The sequence below is a fragment of the Pleurodeles waltl genome, chromosome 8, assembly GCF_031143425.1.
Source record: "Pleurodeles waltl isolate 20211129_DDA chromosome 8, aPleWal1.hap1.20221129, whole genome shotgun sequence".
In the NCBI taxonomy this organism is placed as follows: domain Eukaryota; kingdom Metazoa; phylum Chordata; class Amphibia; order Caudata; family Salamandridae; genus Pleurodeles; species Pleurodeles waltl.
The window spans coordinates 120,852,807-120,879,156 of NC_090447.1; the positions used below are offsets into that span (position 1 = coordinate 120,852,807).

Genomic DNA, 26,350 nt, shown 5'->3' on the forward strand with positions numbered 1-26,350 from the left:
GATTTAAAGGCATCTTTTATTGCCCCTCCACTTTTCAACTGAACAGAACACCTGTTCAATGTCAACTCACAGGAAGGGAGAGGAAGTATTAAAAATGCGAGTGGTCGAGTGGATTTTTTGAACCCTGCCTTCCATATCAGCCATTGTGCAGGAAACAACACATTGTGCAAAACTCCCTCCGGCTCACATGATAGTTTGGGTAACCCCGAAATCAGAATCATACAAATAACCATATTCCTAAACTCAGTATCTACGGTATATGTCAAAAGTGCCTTTACACCCATTTTTCATTGCTTAGTTTTTACTATACAAATTGATGTGTAGTCGATACACACCAGATTATCCTCATAATCTGTAGCTCAGTTGTTGACTCCGGGTAGCATGTGTTTTTAGTCTAGCAATAAACACTATACATTCCTCCAACCAGAAGTGTCTGACTGGCAAAATGGCATACTATTGTAAATCGGCCAATGGAGCAAAGAAATTGCAGATGAAAACATTGTCCCTATTTCTGCTTTTCTTTCTAATTGTTTTAATTTTTACATTTCAATGATTAGTTTCTCAGAGAAAACTGAGTCACCTACACATGGCCCGTTGCCAAATTCAGTGTTCTCTACTTTTCAGAAGTATGTAGCTTTGTGGGTTCACCCATGTGCTTCTACTTCGGATTCCACCTCAAACTGCAAATAGATAGAAGCCTAAAAAATAGAAAATATCGACTACCACTTAGAAAAATATCAATAGTGTGGTAAGAAATGTATTATGCTTACAAGTCTGCTTGTTTCTGAAAGCTTGGGAGGTGGGGATCATTTTGTTGGGCCCATTTTAGAAATAAACACAGCCTATTCTAAAGTACTTTCTCCCATTTTAAACAAATGCTATATTTTAGTGTTTTTTCTTGGTCTCTTCCCCCCCCCCCCCTCCCCCCCCCCAAAGGAATCCACAAACTCCGGGTTCCTTTAGAATCCACTGCATGTGGGGAAAAAGGGTTCAAATTTGACCAGGGTCCTTCTTTTGGGAAAAAGGTTATGCAAACGTATGCGCCACAAATCTCAAAAAAGGGCTCTACCCTTGGGTTGGAAAAACTTCAGCAGTTAAGGAGGTAACCACCTTGAGATCCATAGTTTACAATCTTTCATGCGTGTACATTGACAATTGTTTGGAATTCATAAATGCTTTCCAGGTTATCCGTGGCAGTCTCAGCTTTCCAGGTGTAATCCTGAAAAAGCTTTGTGAAATCCTTTTTCTATGTGCAAAAAATATACACATAATGAATGTATGAAAGGAAACTAATGGAGCTCACGTTTTCCTTCAGCCCCACCCTCAATGTAAGAACCAATTTTCCGCATGGAGAGACCTCTTTTCCCATGACCCCAGCACATTTTGGGTGATGCTCCGGTTCCCTTTACATGCTGGAATGGAATTCTCTCCTGGTCTTTTTGGGAGTAAATCTCAGACCATTTGTAAATTGGGAAGGGGTCGAAAATTAATGTGAATACACACTTGTGGGCTTTCAAAAACGCCCAGGGCATCCCCACCCTGGAACTCCCACTCTTTACTCACAGTCATAGATTTACTGACACTGAAACTTCTTGTGTCTATAAATCTTTTTACTGCTGCTGTGCAGTCATTGTTATGTAGTCGTCATTGTTATATTGTAAAAAAGTTGCATATGCATGTACCTGAAGAGCTACAGCTGCTTCAGCCTTGTTAAAACCTTTCAACTTTGAATCATAGTTTTATGAATCACGAAATACACTGAGATGCTGATTACTCCACCTTATGCACACCACTGATAGCTTCTTCAAATATTTGAGCTTTAACTGAAAGTTTAAAAAATGTCACCAACACCTGCTGGGAAATAATGCAGAGCGTGATTTCTGGTAACTCTGTGAGACAAGTCTACTCAATGGGCCTCTTATTTTCAACGCTTTTTATGTTTTTTTATTTTTTAATTTTTTTAAAGTAATTTAACATGACCTCTGTGTCACTCTCTTATACTTTAGGGATACCTGTAAACCTTGCCACAAATACACATTTTATTTCCTTTGCAGTTTTATAAACTGACTAAACTTTCCTTAATTTCTGTTGTCTCTTTCAGCGCTACAACCTTTTATTTTATATTTATAGTTAATTCTCCACATTCTTAAAGGAAGTTCTGAACTCTCTGATTTGTTTTAATATATTTTCTAAAGTTTACTGAATATTAATTGGGGCAAGTTCTGCTCCCATTCCATACAAGAGAGCAATCATCTTTTTATGTCTCAGTTTTTTCTTTATGATGGGTAAGGACTCACTATAGTTGGAAAGTTCATGGCTTCTGGTTGGGAGTGAGCCGTTAACAGGTTCCTCAAGTGTATAGGCCTAGGCGGGGAGGAGCTCTACACCTAACGTGCCATTTCTCCTTGATTATGCACAATCTTGTAGTTTACAATCCCAGAGAATATACTTCTGAGCAAACAAATCATAAAATGCACTAGTCACTGAGTTACTGCATTCCAAGTTCTTTCAAATCTGCTTGTGTGTTCATTTTTTATTTTATAAATGTTTGATGCCTAATCCATTCCAGATATCTTGGTTTCTTGCTAATCCAGTTATTTGCAATGCACAGATGTAATTTTGCCACCCCGGTTTGCTTAAATGCATACTCCATCTTGTCTGCCCCAGAGATTATATCAAAAACAAGGTGATGGATGGAATGTTTGAATTAATCTCAGGCACTGGCGATCACTTGGGCCGCATCCAGTCCACCCCAATTCATCATATTTTGCCCATCATGTCACCTCAGTTTGGATCCAGCCATATGCAAATCCGTCTTGACCCTGCTCTTCATTGGAACAGTCCAGCCCAAACTGCCAAGCCAGGTCTGTATACTTTAGTTCACCCCTAAGTGGGACGGGTATGCCTGGGCACGTGGGTCCAGTGCACACTGTGTCACTGGAACCAAGCTGTACCCGACTGATGAGCCCATAACTATGGTGAAACTGGTCTTGGGCTGCTTGTGTTCCAATTCAGGGAGGACCTCACTTGGCAGTTCAGGCTGGACTGTTCCCATTGGAGCAGGGTCAAGAATGATTTCCATACAGCTGGTCCCAAACTGAGGTGGTATGGTATGCAAAGTAACAATGGATTGGGATGCGGCCCGGAGTAATTACCAATGGCTTAGATTAATTCAAGCCTTCCTCCCATCACTCTTTTGTATACTCCAGAGATTATACTATCACTTTTAGTTGTTTGATGCCCATTGGTCCATCTTGCTGAGGTTAGGTGGGGGGGGGTCACCCTACCTTATGTGTGGTATCTCAGTTTGGTTTCTTGGGATGACAGACTGTAAATATCAGTTACCAAACAGAATCTTGGTATAATCAGTGGACCAAACTTTAATACTTTGCCTTCACCTAGTCTATTATCTGATGCCAAAATTGAGTTTTTGTCTAGCTGGAGCGAGGCTTATCTTGCTGATAAGTTCTTTGTCTAATTTGATTCATTCCTTAACATGTGGAGGATTAGTGCTTATCTATTTTCTTTTACAGCTCGTATGTCTTGCAATCAGCATCAAGTAGAAATGTAATTTTACCTTTTTCTGATCCTGTTTATTATTGTCATTTTTGCATACAACAATAGGTGGGCTTACCTCAAACTCATGTTTGGTAGCGGCTGATATTACTCTACTTGCCTCTTCCCAGAATATTTTTAGGTGAGTGGCAAGTCTCAAACAATACGTACGTCATCCTAATTGGGAACACTACATTTTTTACATACACTTTCATGTGGTTTTGCTGCTTTGCCATCTTGCTGGGTGTCCAGTATGCCTTGTGTAAGGTAAAAAAAATGTTTCCTTTTGAGGGTAGAGGGCTTGCCAATGGAATAAAGCTTATTAAGTGATACTTTCCATAGTCTCTCCAGCTCATCATTCGGCAAGCATCCATTTCATCGACTGGTGTATAGGAGGACCCCTTTTGTCTTCAGCTTCACATGTTTACATACAACTTGGCTATTTCCTTTTTGAGTGCACCAGTCGAGTGCAACACAAGGTATGCAGCCTTATGCCCCTCGCCTCCTTGAGTAGCATGCCACAAGAAAAGCTGTAGAAACCTGCATTTACATATTTTTTTTTGTCAGTAATAGATCTTAAATAGTCCCATGATTTCAAGTGATTTTTGTCTAATAGGTACACCATCGGATTATGTTTTAGATTTAAAGTTAAGAGTTAAGGCAACTTTCAGACATTTTGGAGTGCCTGGTGTATCCCACAATGGTGATTAGTCACAATGATAGGACCTTGTGCACCTGACCTTGTACCATGTCGTAGCCCCCACTGTTAAGACCTTAAGTCTGAATTAAAAAATACATGAGGAGGTGAATTTATGTAAAAAAATAAATAATCAGATGCACTGTAACTCTGATCATTACTAAAAGCATGCAGCTTCTGTCTGAACCTAAAAGTATTATAAATAATTGTAGCTGAAAGGCCCAGTTATACAACTGCACTTCTAGAAATTGTAGGCCACCCTTTTTAGTCTCCTTGTTAGCGTTTTCCAAGAAAACCTTGTTTATTTAGCAGCCCATAAAAAGGTGTTTATGTTGTTCTGGATCTCACAGATAGTTGAGGTTCTAAAATCTAGAGGCATGCTGCTGAATAAAAATGTAATCTTTGGAAGGATATACATTTCTATTAAGATGGTCCAGATTGATAGCGAGAGATTCTGTCATTTTCTTAAAGCATTTATTTATACTAACTGCTACCCTTGCTACATTTTTGGTAGTGTAGTCTATATTATGCAGAATTTCAATGCCTAGATATCTCATCTGTATATTCACTGGTCAACTAATGTTCTTTATATTTCAGGCCATTATCTCCATTTTTTTGTGGTTGATGGAGTATCCTGAAAAGACCCAAAGTTCAAATCTAGAATTGTGGCCTCTGGTAGATCATTAGATCACCTGCGTAAAGTGCACACTTCTTCTTAAGCCCATGAAGCTCGAAAGGAATTATTTCTTTATCGGCTCTCATTTGCTGAGCCAAAGATTCAATAAATAAGTCAACGTAAATAGGCGAAAGGGGATAGCCCTGCTGGGTACTTCTTTGTATACACACTTTATCTGTCAGAAAATTGTTTATCAAGATCCTGGCTGTGAAATTACCATACAAGGTTTTAATTGACTCTATAAAATTGAGTAGAATTTCAGATAGATATTTTTAAACATGCTCCCAAGTAGACCCAGTTCACCTGATCAAAGACTTTAGTAGCATCAAAAGTTACTAAGTGTAAGCAAGATCTATAGCTGCAATTGCCTGGTTCACCATGTCACCTAATTGTCTTCCGGGGATGAATCCTTTTTGATCCTCGCCAACCAATTTCCCCACCAAGCCTGCCAGTCTATTAGCCAGTATCCCTGAAAAGATCTTGTAGTTGCTTTTGAGTAATGATATTGGTTGGTATGATTCACATTTGGTTGGGATCTTGTTAGGTTTAACAATAACCTCCATCATGCTTCATCCGAAGAAGGGTTATTGTCCTTTATTCAAAATACTGCTAAACAGCTGTTTCCGGAGTGGAATAATTTCCTCTTATATTTAATGCAATTCCCCAGGAATGCCATCTAGGCCAGCAGCTTTCCCATTTTTCATTTTAGACATTGCAACTTTTATTTCTATCTCTGAAATTTCTTCAATCAATTCCTCCAGATCCTAAGGGTCTAGTGTGGTAAGATGGAGAGAATCAAGCCAAACACCTATATTTTGGGGTGCCATGACTGTCTGCTCATTATGTAGGACTTAGTAGGTGTTTTGAAAAACAGAATTGATCTTTTTTTGGCTCTTGGATACTATCTAGCCATCCTGCATAAGAGCAATATTATTCCTACCATGTTATGCCTTAACTTTCCATGCTAGGATTTTCCCATATTTGTCCCCACATTCAAAATTTTGGAGGTCCTGAATTTCTGTTTTGCCTATACGTTTTGTTCCAGTAATACCCTACAGTTATGTTTACATTTTTCTACGTCTTCTTAAATTTCCTCATATAGCGTTGTAGATTTTGGGTCTGATAGCTGCTCTTTCAGCCTACCGGTGGCCCTCTCTGGCCATTTATATCCTTTATTACAATTAATTGAATGTGCCCCATTCTATGTTTATTACACAAATACTCTGGTTTGTTTTTATAAAAAGCTTCATGTTTGACTCATGGTCCTGCATCGATAATGGTTGGGAAAGCAGCCTTTCTCCACTGTCCATCCTTGGAAGGCTTTCCTTCTTTAAAGTGCCAAATCTAATGTGACTAAGGCATTGTCTGATAGAAAGTATGCATTATTTGCAAAGTGCCTAACTTGGTCACAGCATTTGTAGTCCACAAACCAATAACATATTCAGGAGCTATGGACATTTTTTTTTATATGAAGCGAGTAAATCCTTTGCTGGTCAGCTCTTTCTCTCTCTAGATCACAAAGAAGTAAATCTTCAACAATATTCTTCATACTGGCAGCTGTTTTAGGAAGTGTTAAAATGTGGACCGGTGGCGAAGCGATCAAGGAGATTATTCATTAGTTTATTGAAATTGCCATGCCATAGGCTCGGAGCATTACACTCAAATAGCTGAAGGGATATCTAAATCGGGAGGTGCCATGAATATTGGGATCATGGTACCCCACTTTAAGAAACTGGGTTATTTGTTGAGGAGTGTAACTACCCACCTCAAGTAGTAATCACAATCCTTTCCAGTTTTAACCGCTAAAGTTAGTAAATAAACCTGAGCTCAACACCCTGATAGCTATGACACAGAGCAGACATGCTTAACTGAGAGACAATGTGTAAAGTATTTGTACAGTACTAAAACAGTATAGTTGAAATGCAAAAGCAACAAAAATTTCAAAACAAATTACAAAAGTAGAGAAATTTAATAAATAGCTGAGTCAAATTCAATAAAGGGAACTGGTAATATGAATGTTTAAAGATATAAGTAGAAATAGTGCCAAGAAACCCAAATTGCCAATGGTAATAAATGGTCACGGTAGAACAGGACCAGGTGCAATTTGACGCTGACTGCGGTGGAGCACGTGTCAGGGACACTAACAAGATTCATTGTGGTCAAAGATTTTACCTTCTTACTTTAGTCCTTTAAGTCCCAATCCACCAAAGGAGTACTCCTCTGAAGCCCCCACCCCAAGGCCTCAGGGCAGGCACTTGGAGACTCGCATGGTGGCAGCCATGGTCCAGTTACCACTGATCACCTGGGCAGTTGCAGGAAAGATATCTTGTATCTCCAACTTGAACAAGAGGTCAGCCTTATAATCCTTGCAGTGTGTTTCTTTGTCCTGGGTACAAGAGAGAGCAAGCCCAGTCTTCTAGGCTCTTTGCAGGTCTCAGACTGTAGGTTTAGGGCTCTTATGATCTTCCACATGTCCAGGATTGTTATGAAACAGGTGTCAAGCTGAGGATGTGTGTTGGGAGGGTACTATGGTAAACAAATTGTCCTCCTATTTCTAACACTATAGTCCAGTCTTAAGATGCCCCTGTACTTCCTACACACTCAGAGACAGAAGTCTAGTCAAATCAAACTGGGGCGTGGAATTCAATAAAATATCTACTTGTTTATGGGACAGGTTACTTCATGAATCTACTTGTCCTGTAACAAAATCCATTTGTCGCTTTGGTGCCATGTAGTGCAGTGACAAATTATGGCAGGAAGCTCATTATATCAGGCCGTAGGTAGCAGTAAGCAATTGTTCCAGGTTTGGAATGCCCTTTTGAGTCTGTGCAAACCTACAAACTTGCGTATTTTATGGTTTTTTACCAGCTCTTCTCTAATTGTTTTCAATACTGAGAAAGCTTGGAAATGTATTCGTGACAGTGGGGGAAAAGGTAATTGGAGGGAAAGTGAACTTATAAATGCTCAACAGATTTTCGCATGCACAAATCTAGACATACTTATTTGCTTGAGCTAAAATGCAATTCACAAATATTTGTAGGAGTACCATTTTCTGGCCTACTTCTGTAAATTCTTGGTAATTCATGAGACGTAAATCTGCATGGATACACTTTTGTGACTTCCTTTAAGAATGGGCCCCAAATTAGGTCTGGTGTTAACCAAAACCTTTTGCTTTTATTACAGTCATTTGGCTGGCTTCACTATTAGAGACAGCAATGTGCCCTTCCACAAGGAGCATATTGGCACACAGCATAGTTTTGTTCAATGCCAGGAACTACTGTGGCAAGGTGTGCTTTTGCTATAAAAATATGTTTGCTTTTGGAAATGTTTGTTATAATAGTGAGAACCTGGCTCCCACAACAATAAAGTTTTACAAAAAACCTGTGAAAACAAGACACGCATTGACAAAACCAAAAGGCTGACAACCAATGTCGAATCTACTGACTTTGACAATGCTTGTTTATTTTCATGTTTCCCATAATCTTGTTAAAACTGGTTACACTGATTTTTCCATTATGGATATATATATTTTTTAGAAATACTAGCATGCATCAACACATTTTACTAAATGATGCTTCAAAGAAATGGTACCTAAAATTTCACAGCCGCTCAGCAAAACTTTTTCTTCCCTCATTGCATTTTTTAATGAACGTTTTGATTTCAAGTAATCCTTAATATTGCTTCCAAGCTTTTGCAAATATTTGCATCCAATCAGAGAGCATTCGGGGAGCATTATTTGTGGCCTCATATTGTTCGACTTTGGAAATGAGTGTACACATTTTTATACTGGAACTACTATCAGTAATGCTGTCCAAGCTTCAAACATTCCCTTTGCGTGCCTTCACACTTATAATAAACGCTTTGCATTAATAACCCACAAATACAAGGTTGAACAGCATAAACACATGGACACAGATATTACCTTTACCATAGACAGTGCTCTTCCATGATCCATAATGTGGTATGACAAACTGGCAGCCAATGGGTCTGTGCTACAGGGGGTTGTGCCTACTTGTCTCAAGACAAAATAAATATGAAAATTTATTGTCCTTGACCCCAAACAGTATATCCTGGGCATTGGGCTATGGGAATTTCACACCCCTGAATCAAAGCTAAGCTTTAAGCAACCAGACAGTGAATAGGCACAAATTGTTTTGGCATTCTATTTCCCTCCTCTAAAGTGTGTCCTGAATGTGTTATATATATATATATATATATATATATATATATATATATATATATAAAAAGGAGAATGCTTACAGCTCCACGGCGGTGGTTACTTTAAACTAATTCAGGGGCAGCACTCCCTCTCCTTCTTGCTGGGGAGGGTGCCTGGCCTAGAAGGACACGCGAGGAAGGATAAAAGGGGAGGCAGGCCCAGGTGTGAGATACATCTGCCTATGACAGGGTAGGTCCCTTTGAACTGTACTAAGGATCTGGACAGGGCCCCAGATTGCCCTGTCAAAGGGAGGGTACCTCATCTAAGACCTATTGTCCCTGTCTTGGGACCAGTTCTCAGCTTTCCACAGAGGAACCATCAAGCTGCAAGATAACAGTTGAATACTTACAGAATGGGACCCTGCCCTATGGACATTAGGACCTACCTTAGGAGTGACTTATTAAAATTTAAAAGGAAGGTTTAGGCCTGTCCGAAAGGTTTATTTTGACCGGTCAAATTGGCAGTTCAAATTTGCACAGCCAGGCTACTGGTGGCAGGCCTAAAGTCATATTTACATTGTCACTGCAGTAGGTGGCAGAATGAGTGCTACAGCCCACTGGTGACATTTAACTTATAGGTCCTGGGTACACCGTGGGTGCTATTTGCTAGGAACCTATAGGTAAGTTAAAGATGCCAACCTGGAGTATACCAATGTTAATATGTTGATGAGCACAAGTACTTCACCAATTGGTAACATGAGTAAAGTGCACAACGTTTTATAGCCAGCAAATATGGAATGACCCTGCAGAAAGCGATATTATTTTCTCTCTCTCTCTCTCTCTCTCTCTCTCTCTCTCTCTCTCTCTCTCTCTCTCTCTCTCTCTCTCTCTCTCTCTCTCTCTCTATATATATATATATATATATATATATATATATATATATATATATATATATATATCAATTTGTAATTGTACCATTACCTATCTCCCATTACCATCCACTTCAGATGCCAAGACCTACATGTTTATTCCTGACCTATATTGCTGGTTGGAGGCACACGGCACTGATCCAACCTGCCACCCTATTCTCCAAGATGATTATTGCTGTGTTGGGCAGAGTTGCACCTCCAGAAATTAAATGAAGTCAACAGAAGATCATATGCCTGAACTGGTGTAAGTGTAGATTCCTGCCCAATGGATGAGTTAAATCTCCCTGTTTTCTTTTTCTGTTTTCATGTTCAGCCTGAAGACAACGTTCTCTAAATATTTTGTTGCAGTGGAATTTCTCTTTGCCCAATGAAGGGCCGTATTGTCTTCTTTTTCCTTCAAACATATTTAAAAGAACAGTGTCTGTTGGCAGACAAAGGCACTTAAATATAGCAATCCTTAGCAAAATAGGAGCCATCTATACTAGTTACTCAAAATAATCCTTGGAAGAGTAACTATGACTACGCACCTTTGGTAGACTCTTGCACTTAGCGCCTCCAAATATGGGAGAGAACCCTTGTTGGTTTAAATCGAAGGAGATTCTTGACTAAGACTTCTACAAAAAAAGGACTTTTTAAAATAATGGACTGCGTCCTTCATCCACGAACTCTATTACGGAAAGTAAAAGATGTATATTTAACCCCCAGGGTTGTCTCAGATTTGGTTCCTAAGAATATGAAAACAAACCCCAGGCAGGTTGGTATTTAGCAAGTCTCACTGTTTGTTGTCAGTCATTGGTACTTTAGTTTAAACATATATGATTTGATATAGAGCACGTTGCACAAATCACCTCTCACGTTTTGTGTATCAGTGCGAGGTGATGGGCTCACACGTAAACTAGCTTATGGATTGCAACTAGGTGACACTGTGTTGCTCTGCGCTACTCCATACTGTCCCAGATGTGATAGAGCGTTGCCACCCCTGTGCGCTGTCATCACTTGTTGGTAAGCCTTTTGATGATGATCCAGAGCTGCTCTCTCAACTTTGTTGGTCTTCTGTCAGTTTAGAAATTCTAACAAGACAGTGTACTAGGGAACTGTGTCACGGTCCTGCCTCCCCCTTGAAAACGACAGGCTTTAAGTCATGCTGAGACTGCCACAAGCAGGTGTTAGTCACAGACTCCCATGAGGTGTGCCTTTGGTACCTGGGCTCCTATTTCATGTCCATGTTGTGTGTCCATGCTCCCTAATGCACCTGAAGACGATTCACGAGTGGGAGGTGGAGCGGTACATCATCAGGCTTAAAAATAAGTAATGGCTTTCCCACAGGTCGAGGTCCTGTTTCAGGTTGCTGGCTCTGTCCTAGTCATAAGGCTGTTCTTGAAACAGATCAACTCATTGCTCAAAATCTTTGTGTTAGTCAAAGTACAAATGCAAGTCCAACAAATCAAAGCAGGACTCAACCCCATCCCGCCACTCTGGTTGCCTAGAGTAGGGGCAAGGGTGTCTATCTGAGCCACACTCCTTCAAGATCACTGACCACGGACTTAATACCCCAGCCAGTTCCTGATGCACCTGATGTTTCCCATCCATTGTCAACCTCACAGCAGATAAGGACTTCAAGGAAGCCATGCTGCAAATCAGTAGTGAACTTTCGACTCCCTCTGGTGTCTTCCTGCTCCAAGTAGCCACAGGAGCTTTCATTCGGGTTATTAATGCTGTCTTTTTCCTGGCGCCCTGTACCCGCACCAATTCCGGCAAATACGCCCACAAATACCTTAAGATTTAAGTGGGTTCCCGCTCCTCCCCCTCCACCGGTGCCGATAGAAAGCCCGTTACCGACACCCGCGTCAAACCCCGAACCGATGGCCGCCCAAGTTCGACTGATGTCATGCTGCAAGATCACACAAGCAACTGGTTGTTGTGCTGCCTGACTCTGACCCAGAACTGGTGACCGAGTCCAATCCTATACCAGAATAGTGAGTACTCTAAGATGCTGCTGATGATGTACTATACTTTGATTTACGAAATGCCCCTAATCCTGTTCAGTTATACCCTCAGGGTGCCTTGATGGACACGTGGTCAGATCCATATGTGTCCGTTAGTCGTCAAGTACTTAGATAACACAGGCCTGCCTCCAGGATCCGAACTTTCTCCCCAAGCACCCCATTCTGGAAAGTCTTACTGTGCAGGCTTCAACGGATAAGGGTAATCCTAACTCCTTTCCAACCAGTGCCCCAGATATGGAATCCAAGCAGATTGTTGTCTTTTGCAAACAGATCTTTCTTCTGCCAGCCTAGCACTGTAGTCCATAAGTGCAGTCTGCTTACATGCAAGCCTCCTCTTGCCGGTGGTCCCAGAGGACTTTCGGGGCCTCCCTAGCTCAGACTATACAAGATAAACTACATCATCAGTGCAAAGGCCTTTGAAATTCCTCTCGCATGCTCACTAAGGCGAGGCGATTTTCCGGAATGGTTAGAACTTCCTGGAGCTAACTAGTCCTCTGGGTGGAGAAGACTACTACACTAGTGGCTAAGAGCAGAGCCCCCGTCCTTCAACCGCTCTGATTAAAGCTCGAGGCCACAGGACTTCTGTGTAGGCCGCACAGAAGGAGCTTACTGGGACCCGGGGACCCCCACTGAATCATTTTTGGAATCTGGGGACCCCCTACTAAGCCATTACTGAAAGCTGGGGACCTAATCTGTTAATTTTATTTCATTTTCTGAGCAGTCGCAGACCCCCTGAGGAGGCTTTGCGGACCACCAGGGGTCCCCGGACCACAGGTTGGGAACCACTGTGCTACAGCTTGAAATGCCTTAAATGTGTCTGCGCCTTTGGTTTCAAACTGAGCTTCAAGGCACTGCACAGGGACAAAATTCTAGTTTATAGTCTGCAATAACCACACTACTGCCATGTTACAAGTTTCATGTAAAAAAAAATAGTAATAATAGTAATAATCATTTGCATTCGTGCTGCTCGAAAATGTCTCGACTCTGCCTGGTAAAAGGCTGCAGGCTTTTCAAGTCACCTCAGTTGTGCCTTGTTATTTTAAACTCTTCTAGTGTTCACTGTGCCTCATGGCTGGGCATCCCAGGGCCATCTGTACCAAATTACCCCTTGGCCATGAATCCCCGTCAGGATTAGTGTTGGTGTTCTGAAGAGTTATAAACGATATAGGTGTCTGCAGGTGAGTGAGCAAGCACGGTGGGAGCCGGTACCAGGTACTGGGTCCCGGAGAGCCCACTTCATGGGATCTCCTCGCCTCTTTGGTTTGTTAATGTATTTAGCATCTCTGCTAGTGATGTTAACACACAAAGAGTGTCCTGCCCTCTCTTAACTTTTGCTTCTTCTTCTTTTTTTATTTTTATTTAAATAAAAAGTCTGTTTATATCCGATTGGTTTAACAAAGGGACGTCCAGCATACCTTCTTGAAGGCTGCATCCATTACGAACTTTTCAGAATATCCAGATAAGATAATAGTGCTTGCGATCCATATGAATGTAACATATCTACCTAGTCAGAGGTTTTCCTGAAAATCTAGCATGTCCCTTGCCCTCGTGGACGTAAGTTGGACACCTTTGACTTAACATGTGATTAAGTAATTTATTAAGCACAGTGTCCTCCTTGTAAAACTGAATAAAAATCACTACCCTTTGGTGTTAAGCGGGAAAGGAAAGCTGTCAAACCAGCAGCTAAACTTTAAGATGTGCAACCAGGTTCCAGACCCGGCTTCCCACTTAAAGAATGATATGATCTTCGCCAAATCACATTACTTCCTTTGTCTTGTTTTTCTTGAATGTCACACTTTAGGGCACTTTCAAGCCATTCAGATCAAGGTGTGCCCTTTGCAAAAAACGTTCTTAAGTATGCTTTAACAGAATATGATGCTGTACTATTCATAATGACAATATTGGCCCTACGTGAGGGGCACATACTTGGTTCACTCTTGGCATCGCTACCAGGGTGGAGGGGACTTCATGAATGCTTTTAGGTTCATTATTGGAAGCTTCACTTTTAAACTGAAATATTTCCAAAGGATATTGAAATATTATTTGAGGAACTTGAAAATATACCGTATTTTCCCCACCGATTGCTGTGTCATTTACATACCAGATGGTTTTAGCGCTCAGCTAATGCTTTTGTGGCCATGGACATTCCATATCCTTGGCTCAGATCTCCCCATTAATTTGCTGGTTTGCCTACCTATAAAGCTAGGCCGGGTATGCTCTCTAGTAACCTGTGTAGGATAAGCGATGAACAAGGAACTTCCGGTAGGCAATATCAGCTGTGCTGACTGGCATATGTTCAGTGTGGGGGAGGGCGCATGATTGAGTCAGCTATGCAAAGCTTACTTAATCATGCTATGCAAAGTAAGGGCTGTGCTGTGGAGCTCACATCCCTGATATGAGCTGTACAGTGTGAGTTGTGCATGGAAAGAACTGTGCAGGACTTGAGTTGTGTTTTGTTTGAACTTTGCACTTCTAGGATGGGCTGTGTAAGTGTCATCAGTTGTGCTATTTGCAAACTGAGTTCAGTGTTGCCAGATTGGGCTATTTCCTGCACAAATGGGCGACATTTTCCCCATTTGTGCGAGAAAAAACCCAAATGGTGGGTGTCTACGTTTTGGGCGAATATTAGCCCATTGTGCGCTTATAGTGAAGCCGGGGCGGTGTCTCAGAAATGTCAGCAGAGCTCCTGGCCTTGGCCTGTTATTAGTGCAGTCAGTCACTGGGAAGTGCGGGCGGCACCATCATCGTAGAAGCCATCCGAGTTGTCAAACCACCCGCCTTGCTCTTGTGATTCGCTGAGCACACATGACACTGTCACTTGATGCAAGCTGAGCGCGCAAGTGGAAATAGCGCTAGTTGACATGGTCCAGACCTTGCGAGGGGAGACTTTTCACGTTGAGGGGAATGAAATGTGGCTGGCACTTAACAGCCTGAGTCTGCAAGTCCTTGTGTACCCAACAGTTTTCAGGTTCGTTAATATATTAATTATCCTGCTGGAGCGATCTATTTTTGTAATTTAGTGTCTGTTTATTGTGAAACATTCTTATGTCCTGAGGCATGGGTTGCACCAGGTAAAACTGTCATATATAAAATGTGGGTTCTAGTGTTCTCCAATAGGTAATAGTAAAGAGTTAACATATGCTGTTAGAAAGAGATACCAGCTAGTGGCCGAATAGCACATTCTGAAATAGGAAATGTGGGATAAATGCCAGTTTCTCTGCTTGATCAAAATTGTGTGATCTTAGGCAAATACTATTTTAGCCAGCCTCCTTTTTTTGTTGTTTGTCGGGTATGAGAACTCCTTTGAATACGTTTAAAACATTTTCTTGTGTTTGATTTAATACCCTATATGGTTGTGCCATCTATTTTAAGAATCTAGACCACATTTAGGGTACATGACACCTGACTTGCCTCTAAGTACACTAATAGCATTGTCATCATGGAGGGGGCAGAGGGTTCTTCTCAATTTATGTTTAAAAACTCCCACATGTTATAAATACTTCTCAGTAGGGTGGTATATTTTGATGTGCTAAGGTGAAATGCTTCCATGTGTTAAAAATACACTTTTTTGAATTGTGAAGATGTCTTATCTTCTAACACACTTTTCGCTGCAGACTGTGCATTCCAAACATGTTCTTGGCTCGACTCCCGTATGGGCTCATGGAGCCAGAGACCACTCTTGGCTAGGTTCTGGCTTCGCTCACACTGTTATGTTTTTGGTTTGTCCTCCTCTATAGTATTCTATGTATATCACTCAGTAGATTACTTTTTGTGTTGCAGAGATCTTTTTGTTACTTAGTCACAATCCTAATATAGCACAGTCAGGAGTTCCCTTTGGATAGTAATATGTTTGCGATGTAAACTACTCTAACATCCTACATACTCTTACTCTGACATGAGGACTAGAGCTGTACAAGAAAAGAAAAGAAAATGAGTAGGTGATATTTTCATCATTACTGTCATTACTTTTACAGAGCTGAGTTTCTTACACTACTTGCATATCTCTTACATGAAGAGGTTGAATAAAGCCCAAAACCTTGCTCCATATCATAGCATCCTTACACCATAGAGGAAGGAACACCTTCCTGCACAAATACAATCCATGGAGGCTTTTGTGTGTGCTGCAAAATACAGCACACATAGAAAGAGGAAAAAAACAAGGAGAAATAAAGACATTTCTCCTTGTTACTCTTCCCTTGTGGAGGCGTACAGTTTTTGACGCATGCTCACATTTATAGATCCTTGTAAATCTGGAAACGTGCAAAACCTGTGGGTGTTGCGTGAAAACCTACCCCAGCGCCCCCACGACGCAGTGTAAGGCAACGCAGCGACTTGTGCTCCGTTGCCTTACACCATATCTAAGAGGCCATGAAAAGCCACGCAAAGTGGCTTTGCGTAGCCTCGTATATTTGGGTCTGCGCTCTGTGCCGCCAGTATAAAATGTGATGCACCGGAGGCGAAAGGGGCTCGCAAATAAGCGCCTGTTTCCCTCAATTGAATTGAAATCTAGTTCATTTTTTGGTAGGGATGGGGAGATTAAGTGATTTGCCCTCAATCACAGGATGTTGATGTGACCCAGACACCTGAACCTGTTACCAAATCTCCAAAGCCGGCAGCTCTGGCCATTACGCCACATTCTCTCCCAGGTTTTAATTTCTTGTGACCAAAGTAACATTTAGATCGTAATGGGGACTGATCGTCGAAATCAGTAGTTACTATTGGAATTTGGAACATGAGTATAGAAGTGCCTAGGTGCCCACTGAACCTCCTCTTATTATACACATTAGGAAAGTGCCTAAAATGTTTCCTGAAAGCTGTACTTGCATAAATTGAATGTTGCAAGTTTGCGCTGGTTTTTGGGCTAAAACTGGTCTGAGTTGGGCTAAATTTGGGCTTGAACTTGGACAACATTGGGATTGAGACGGGTCTCAAAATCTGGCAACACTGGCTGAGTTATGTAAAGGGCGTAGACTCAGCTGGGAAAGATTGCCTGTGTGTTCAGGAGCTGGGGAGAGTAGGCACTTTATAGGATATGTACCAAGTAACCCACAGGGACGTCAATCTACAGACTGGATGCCTGACGGATACATATCCTCTGAGATCAGCTTAGGCCTTGCTCAGCATCTGTCAGCTGTCTAACAGGGTGTGAAACTTATTGCCTTTGTAGAATCCACAAATTTGAAATCAATTATAAAGTTTCCTTCAGAAAGTTAGAGACTTATTTGTGTGTCTTTCACCTGGTGTGAGACGCCACACAAAGACCATGCTGTGAGTGATACTCGATTCTTCTGAGGAAACCATATCAACTATTTTATATTTTTGCAGGGCAAAAGTAAGGTTGCAGGATGGGCAAGGCAAACCAATGGTGACACACCTCAAGACCATGGTTCAGTTTTTCAGGGATGTACGTTAGTGGCCAATTCGTGTTTTCTTTTTAATAGCAATATGGTATTGACAAACAGTTTTTTGGAATGGCTGAACTGGTTTTTTTTTTTAAGTGTGACCTTGTTGTGGGTTGAGTGCATTGTAGATAGGCTGATGAGATAATTTAATTCACTGGCAATATATTTAAGATTTTTGCAGCCTGGTGCTTGAGTAGACACCACAGATTACCTTGGCAGGGCGGTTGGCACTAGTGTTGGTATGCCTGGATAAGGTCCACTGGATGGTCTGGTGATGTTTAGGCATTGCCTTCCACGTTTCTAGATTGATCGGAGAGAAGTCAGACTCTGCACTGAAATGGTGTATAGACGCTAAGACTACAGCATGTTTCTTTTTTCCAATCTTTTCATTATGCATTTGTCACAAAGAACAAACATGTATAACAGAACGTAATTAACTAAACCTCCAGGTTGCTGCAGCATACATGAATCCAGGAGATTTTTGATGAGTTCTGCTGTACATTGAGTAGTCCAATCCTAGTTTTACAGGAGTTCTGCTCCCTGCTTAAATTCTTGAACTGCAACATGTTTCTGGATTTAATGTGTCTCATGCAAAACAATACCCCCATCAGTTCTGCAAATGTAGAGGCTGGAGGTGAGCCCATAACAATGTCCGTCTTCCCAGCCAATGGTGCAGCAGACAGCCTAGTTCCTTCTGGGGTGTGGATGTGGCACCAGCACACCACACAAGACAGCAGGGGCATATGTCCTACAAATCCTCATCCCCTGCTACAACAGCCCCCAAGCCACTTTAGTTTGTGCTCAGCAACTCGCGTTCAATTGGTAGGGGGTAGAATTCATTATTTTCTCTTAGGTTGACAATCCATCACATCTAACAGATGGGTCGTTTAGGCTGTTTAAAGGTGCTACGCTCCACCTTTCATTACCTCCCCACCCTTCTTTCTTCATGTATCAGAACGAATCTCAGGGGAGCATCAGTCTATCGCGCTGCAGGAGGTGCATCTCTTACTCTCTAATGTTGCCTTTGAAGGAATACCTGCTTCTTACAGAGACTAGGGCTGTTCATACTACTTCCTCATACTGAAAAAAGACAGAGGCCTCAGACCTATCCTGGGGCTTTGCCCTCTAAATGCCTTCCTGCAAAAGGACAAACTCAAAATGTTCAAGTTCGTCACATTCTATCTGCCCTGGACCGTGGGGACTTGGCATATTTTCATTTTGACTGTTTGACTTACCATCTGAGGTGCTGTATGTAATTCTCGCTGCCAGACGCCCTTCCACAAAATCCTTTTGTGCTGTGTGCTCAATTTTTTGCCTGGTGCTGTTTGTTAAATACTGACCCCTTACAGACTAAACTTTCAGAAGTTCTGTTTGTTCTTTCTTTGACCCAAAAAGACCATTCAGTGGACACTGTAAAAAGTTATTGTCTGCCTGTCAGCTTTTCTACGGTTGTCTGACCAGCCATCCATGTTTAAATCACCAGTTGTGTTGTGGTTTATTAAACTTTGACACACATGTTCCCTCCCAAACAGCTTGTGATGTCCCAGTGGGACCTTATCTTGATTTTGTCATTTTTTTATGTGTATTCCATTCAAGCCTATGCATAATTTCCCCTGTGCCTCATGGCCACAAAATCTGTCTTCCTCTTTGCAATGATATCAACTTCGCTTGAGTGAACTGCAGGCACTTTTAGCGCAATCACCACACACCACCTTCTTCCTGGGCAAACTGGTGCTGAGGACTCATGTGGTATGTTTACCAAAAGTTCTGACTCCCTTTACTAACTTACCTTCCATAATGCTGTTTATGCTGGATGCTATATCTAAGCAAATCCCTCTCTGCCCTCATTTCCTTGTACTGTTGAGTGGCCTCTCTTTAACAGATAAAAATGTCCAAAATTAGATAGAGAGCAGCACAATGTTGCCCATATTTGTTTTACACTCTCTGTTCGAAGATGTAGAAAGGGAAGGGGCAAGAAACTGATGTTAGCACGCAGGTGCACTTATATGTGGCAGTGCGCCACCCCTTCCGGGGCAGTCGGTAGTCCGTGTGGAGCCGAATGTTGCTACCTACCAAAGTGTACGAGCATTGCTAAAAAATAAAATAAAAAAAAACACTCATCCGATCCAGCTTGGCGCCAGGGAGTTGGGGCAGACATATGCTAAAGTTTAGGAATCTGCAGTTAGACAGACTATCCATCTACCAGAAAAAGCGTTGCAGAAGGTAAGTAACTTGTTCTATGTATAAGCATTTTCACACCCTTTTTATTTTAGCTTGATACTGTTAACTTTTATGTTTCATACTTTTTTCTTGGTTATGTTTTAGTTGCCATTAGCTAGTTCCTGTCACTGCAGGGAGTAACTGGGCTTCAGTTCTATTTTTATTTTTCCACTTGTTTTCCCTGTCTTTGACTGGGCAGGATGCTGGGGCCTGTTGATTAGAAAAACTACAGACGTTTCATACTATCCCATGCATTAGGGACTATATTGGAAGTTAAGGTGAGCTGCCTCAGTTAATAAAGATATTCTAGATTATTTGCGTTCCATTGCCCTCAGGGCAGCGTTTTCCTCAAAGCAAAGTTGCTACTTTTTAGCCAGAAAGCATGCTTAACTAGCAGTGTCCAGCAGAATCCTTTTCTGCAGTGCACCTGATCTGTTTTCACTTTCTTTTGCCCACCTTTTTTCATTCCTTGAACTGTTCAGTGATCTGCCCCCTGACTTTATTGTAGCTTATTCTGTTATCGCAGTGTCTTCACATCGTTATGTTAACTTGATTTTATTAATTTTATGTTTCACATTTTTTGCTAGTCATACTTTAGTTCTGATTAGCAGTGTAGTGAAAACACCTTTCCTTTTACTGCAGGAGTTACAGGGCTCTGGTTACATTTTTATTTCTCCATCTGTTTTTCCTCCATTACTGGTGGGATGCCAGGGATTTCTCTATAATAACTCTCCTAATGCCTCTCCCTATCTCAGCATGAAAGTATCAGAATGCACTCTGTGGCTGCAGAGCTGAGGCACTGCAGTGTGTGTGCTGAAGGCATGCCAAAGGCAAGCTCATCTATCTCTGTCAGCTTCAGGCCCTTGTCCAAATTCTGACTGGTGGTCCATTGGCCCACAAACCTTTCTACTCCTGTGACTACTCCAGATTTGTGACTTAATGTCACCTGCAGCTCCAGATGAAGCTTTCTTTCCGCTATTCCCCTAGAAGGTTCCACCGATAAAATCTACTGCCATCTTTAGTACTACATTCCCTAATTTGGTGGCCCTTTTGAGAGCCACGCCAATTTGCACATCAGACCATTCTGTTGAGACTTCTTTAGCAGTGGCCACTTCATACTCCATCTCTTAAATCCCCTGATCTACTTTCCATTGTTGTCTCATCAATGGTAGTTTGCTTCCACAAAATAAAGAGAAGTTGGTCCTTATCATTGAGTCCAAGCATATGGGAAGCCTATTCATCATCTAGTCTTGTTGTCGCAGCCCTACTAAGCCACAAATTGACATGTTGACCATTGCAGTAAACCAGATGGTGGCTTCGTTATTTTGTCACTGCAGTCTTACTTTGACTGCAATTAACCACAAACATTACTCTTTCATGTTACATCAACCCCAAAAATGGTAAATTACTGGTTTACTGATATTTTGTCCATGAGACCCTCAAGTTCATTTGGTGCTGATTTAGAAGATGATGTGTCTCCTCTTGTATATAAACATTTCAGTTTTCATATTCTCAGCAACTTTACCATCTGGTAGAACAGCCTTTGTGCCTAGCCTTGGCACTCCAATCCAACTGTGCCCCACCCCACCTTCTTGATCCTGTTTTTGTATCTGGTAAGTTTCACTACCTTATCTTCACTATTCCAGTTGTCCTGGTCAGGCCATTATGGAGCCCCTTTTCGTTTAAGATGCCAGACACCTATAAAAGGTCCTTCTGATACCACAAAATTAATATCCAATTGAGCCTGGTCTAAAAGTACTCCAGACACCTGCATTTCATTTCTTGGTTACGTTCTTGACTGTTTTCAGTTGTAGTCTGAAATTATTTTAAAATAGAAATGTATCACAAGTAGGCCTGACATCATTTGTGTGGTTTCCCCCTGACTTTTTGCCTTCAGACCACCTGTTTTCACTGACTTTGTTTTTTCTGGCCCTAGGGCCCTGCACACTTAACCACTGCTAACTGGTGCAAACATGCTTGTGCTCTTTCCCTAAAACATGTAAACGCTGGCTTATCCCCAATTGGCATATTTAACTTACCCATAGGTCCCTAGTAAAGTGTTCTACATGTGCCCAGGGTCTGTAAATTAAATGCTACCAGTGGGTCAGCAACAATGATTGTGCCACCCACCTAAGCTGCCCTTTAAACATGTCTCAGGCCTGCTATTGCAGAGCCTGTGTGTGCAGTTTTAACCTGCCATGTCGAGTTGGTAAACTAAACCTTTTGCCAGGGCCAAACCTTCTCTTTTAATACTTATAAGTCACCCATACGGTAGGCCCTTGACAGCCCCAAGAGCAGGGTGCAGTGTATTTAAAAAGTTGGACATGTACTTTTAACTTTTACATGTCGTAGTAGTGAAAAACTCTTAAATTGTTGTTCTCTACTGCAAGGCCTATCTCTCCCATAGCATAACATTGGAGTTGCCTTATTGGATTTTACAAGTGTAATTTCGAAATGGGAAGCAATATCTGGTTCATGTTTGGTGTCTCTGGAATCGTAGTTTAAAATCCTTACTTATGGTGAAGTTGGATTTTAAAATACAGTCTGAAACTGCCACTTTTAGAAAGTTGGCCTTTTCTTGCCTTTGCAATTTGGTGCCTGCAGTCTGTCTCTGGTCACATGGCTGAGTGTAGTTGGCAGTTGGGCTTTGTGCGTTCCTCCTTGACAGCCACGCACAATGGGAGATTAGGTGTTACTGGATGGCCCATCACTGGCAGGGTGGGTGGGTGGGTGGGTGGAGCTGGGCTCAGCCTCACTTACACCTGAATAGGATGTGTCCTCTCTCCACACAAAGGGCTGCATACCCTCTGTAGTTAGCTGGAGCAAGGGCAGGGAATGTAGAGCATCTGTGCACTTCAGTGGCCTACCTCTAGAAGCTTCTCCCCACTTCGAAGGCACAACTGGGTATAAACTTACACACAACCACTTTAGTATACTTTTGGACCTGTTGGTACTCTGCCAGGAAGAGGGACTGCTGTGCTGTTATAAGGACTGCCACTCTGCTGGACTGTTGCTCTGAAAAAAACTGATTCCCTGCTGTGCTGACCTGCTGCCCTCTTGCCTTGGACCTGCATCACTTGAACCCAGAGTGACTCCCAGGGATAGTTGGCTGGCCTCCTGATCTGAATCCTCAGGGACATAACGGGCTTCCAACAACCTTGCATCAGCACCCGGACTCTGCCATCTGTGAGTCTACCCTGCCAAGTGGAGCCACCCTAGTTCTGGACCCTTGGAAGTGGGCCTAAGGTGCTCTGCCAGCCTGTCGATCCAGCGGAATGGGTGCATCTCCTCTGCTGCTTGGTAGACCCCAAGCAGAACCAACGCATATCAGCTACATGGATTGGACCGATCGCAAAAGACTCATCGCTGCTGCAGCCCACATCACCTTCAGAACCACCACTGCGTGATGCATCCTCGGTGCGGACCTTTGCATCTCTCGTCGATGGCAGCCTCAATGATGACATCGGACTCCACATCGCAACCTCGCAGCTCCTCAGAGCCGACATATCGCCTCAACTGCATGTCACATCCCCTACACCAGACTTCACATCTCAAGCCCTGTCAATGGGATTGTACACTCAACTCCGCAGCCTTGCCGCTTTTCGAAACCAATGCATCGCCTTGGCTGTGTAACACATTTTCGATGTGGATCCATGCAACACTTTGCAATCCAAGATTTAAGGTACTCTGTCCTCCTGGCATAACTAGGTTCCTGTAGCTGGCCCACTCCCCATCACAGTTGGCTTGAGCTTCTGACTTGGTCCCAGTCAGGCACGACCAGATATCCACAGTTGGCCATTTACGCTTCTTGGTGCTATTTTCACCAAAAACTTTAGAATTCAGTATCTCTGGTTCTCCTGATTGTATTTTTGTTTTTTCGGTCTTGTATATTTTAACCCCTTCGCTGCCAGGCCTTTTCCCCCCTCTTGTGCAGAGCCTTTTTTGGCTATTTGTGGTAGTTCGCGCTTAGGCCCTCGTCACTTTTTGTCCACATAAGCTATCCACGCCTAATTTGTGTCCTTTTCCCCCAACATCCTAGGGATTCTAAAGGTACCCAGAGTTTGCGGGTTTCCCCTGGAGGAGACCAAGAAACTAGCCAAAATACAGCTAAAATTGTTTAGTTTTTTTCAGAAAAATGGGGAAAAAAGGGTTGCAGAAGAAAGTGTGTGTTTTCCCCCCTGTAAATGGCATCAAAAAAGCGTTTGCGGTCATAAAATCACCATCTTCCCAGCTTTCCAGAACAGGCTGACTTGAATCGGAAAAAAACACATTTTTCAACACAATTTTGGCATTTTACTGGAACATACCCTATTTTTACCTTTTTTGTGCTTTTAGCCTCCTTCCAGTTAGTGATAGAAATGGATGTGAAACCGATGGTGGATCCTGGACAGCTAAACATTTCTGAAAAGTAGACAAAATTCTGAATTCAGCAAGAAGTCATTTAGGTAGATCCTGCAAGGTTTTCCGACAGAAAATAACGGCTGAAAAAAAAATATTGAAATTGAGCTGAAGATAACAGCCATTTCTGTCCACGTTTTCTTCTGTAACTTTTTCCTGCTATGGCAGATTTTTGAAAGCAATATACAGTTACGTCTGTTTGCGGGGATATATAGGGCTTGAAGGTTCATCAAGAACCCTAGGCACCCTGAGCCAATAAATGAGCTTCACCTTGCAATGGGTTTTCATTGTATACCGGGTATACAGCAATTAATTTGGTAAAATCTAAAGAGTGAAAAATAGGTATCAAGGAAACCTTTGTATTTCCAAAATGGGCACAGGATAAGGTGTTGGGAAGCAGAGGTTATTTGCACATCTCTGAATTTCACGGGGCCTCATACTAGCATGTGAATTACAGGGCATTTCTCAAATACACTTCTTTCTTACACACTGCCTTACATTTGAAAGGAAAAATGAAGGGAGAAAGACAAGGGGCAATAACATTTGTTCTTCTATTCTGTGTTCCCCCAAGTCTCCTGATCAAAATGGTACCTCGCTTGTGTGGGTGGGCCTAGTGCCTACGACAGGAAACGCCCCCACCCCCCCAAAAAAACATGGACACATCAATTTATTTTATTGAAATCTGACATGTTTTTTGGAAAGTGCCTAGCTGTGGATTTTGGCCTCTAGTTTAGCTGGCACATAGGGAAACCTGAAAAAGCTGGGCATTTCTGAGATCTAGACCCCTAGGGGAATCCAGGAAAGGGTAACTTGTGGCACTCTCACCAGGTTCTGTTACCCAGAATCTTTGCAAACCTCAAAATTTGGCTAAAAAATACTTTCCCCTCCCATTTCGGTGCTGCAAAGTACTGGAATCTGAGAGAAGCCACAAACTTCCTTCCACCCAGCATTGCCCCAAGTCTCCCAATAAAAATGGTACCTCACTTGTGTTGGTAGGCCTAGTGCCCGCAACAGGAAATGCCCCAAAACACAACATAGACACATCACATTTTCCCAAAGTGCATAGCTGTGGATTTTGGCCTCTAGCCGGCACCTAGGGAAACCTACCAAACCTGTGCATTTTTTTTAAAATTAGACACCGAAGGGAGTGTCACTTGCGTGGATCCCTCAGTGTTTTCTTACCCAGAATCCTCAGCTAACCTCAAATTGTGCTAAAAAAAAAATCACATTTCCCCCACAATTCTGTGTGGGATCACCACACTGGCACAAATTTCCTACCACTCAACATTTCCCTCGGTCTCCCGATATTAATGATACCTCTCTTGTGTAGGCGGGCCAAGTGCCTGTGACAGGGAAGAGCCAAAAACATGTCAAAATTGAGGGGAAACAAAGTGGGTCCAAAAGGGCAGTTTGAAAAAAAAACTTTGTTAGGCTGACAAGTGAGGCAGATTTTGTATCGGTATAGATGCGACAATGCTGGGTGGTAGGAATTTTGTGGATTCCTGCAGATTCCAGAAGGTTCCATCACAAAAATGTGGGAAAAAGGTGTGAGTTCCAGCAAAGTTGGAGGTTTGCAGGGCATTGAGGGTAAGAAAATGGTGTGGGGTGCATGTGAAGCACTCCACCCTGGACTCACCTAGATGTTTAGTTTTCAGATGTGTCTAGGTCTCGTAGATTTTTCTACATGGCAGCGTCCCAAAGTCCAAAAAGTTCAGTCCTCACCATTCCAAGTGGGACGATTTTTAGAGTTAGCCAAGCTCTCATGGCCCAAATGTAAAATCAAAACAGAAAATAATCAAATGTCCTCTTGCTTGCCTTTGGGTAAGATCTTTTAGTGTGCGGGGGAAGAGCTGAAAGACTGTTACTCCCTTTAGTTAGGGTGGTGGCATAACCATGCCCCTACTGGTGGGTAGCCACCACACCACTATATATATATATATATATATTTTTTAGTTTCCCTGGCATCTAGAAGGCTTTTTCCCCACCTGGGGAGTGGATCGAGGGTAATTGCCCCATCTGCCTACCGGTGGGCAGAAGAACTTTGTCTCCATTAAGTTGGGGTGGGGATATTGCCATAACCCCACCCCCCCTCTTTAAAAAAAAAAAAAAAAAAAAAAAGGCTTCCCTGGTGTCTAGGCAGAAATGGCCAACAGTAATTACCCGCATGGGGAGCAACCCTTGCCCAAAGGGCTGCTCCCCCAAACAAAACACACACACCAATCCCTGGTGCCTAAGTGGTTTCGGCCCCCCTTGGGGGCAACTGGGCCTAATAGAAATAGGCTGGGCAGAAATGGCCTAAAACAACTTGC

General features: G+C 42.3%; 1 protein-coding gene across 1 annotated transcript in view; it reads left to right on the top strand.

The window, feature by feature from the left end:
* ACER3 (alkaline ceramidase 3) overlaps positions 1 to 26,350 on the top strand; it is a 194,816-nt gene that overhangs the window by 12,198 nt on the left and 156,268 nt on the right. The window lies entirely within an intron of this gene.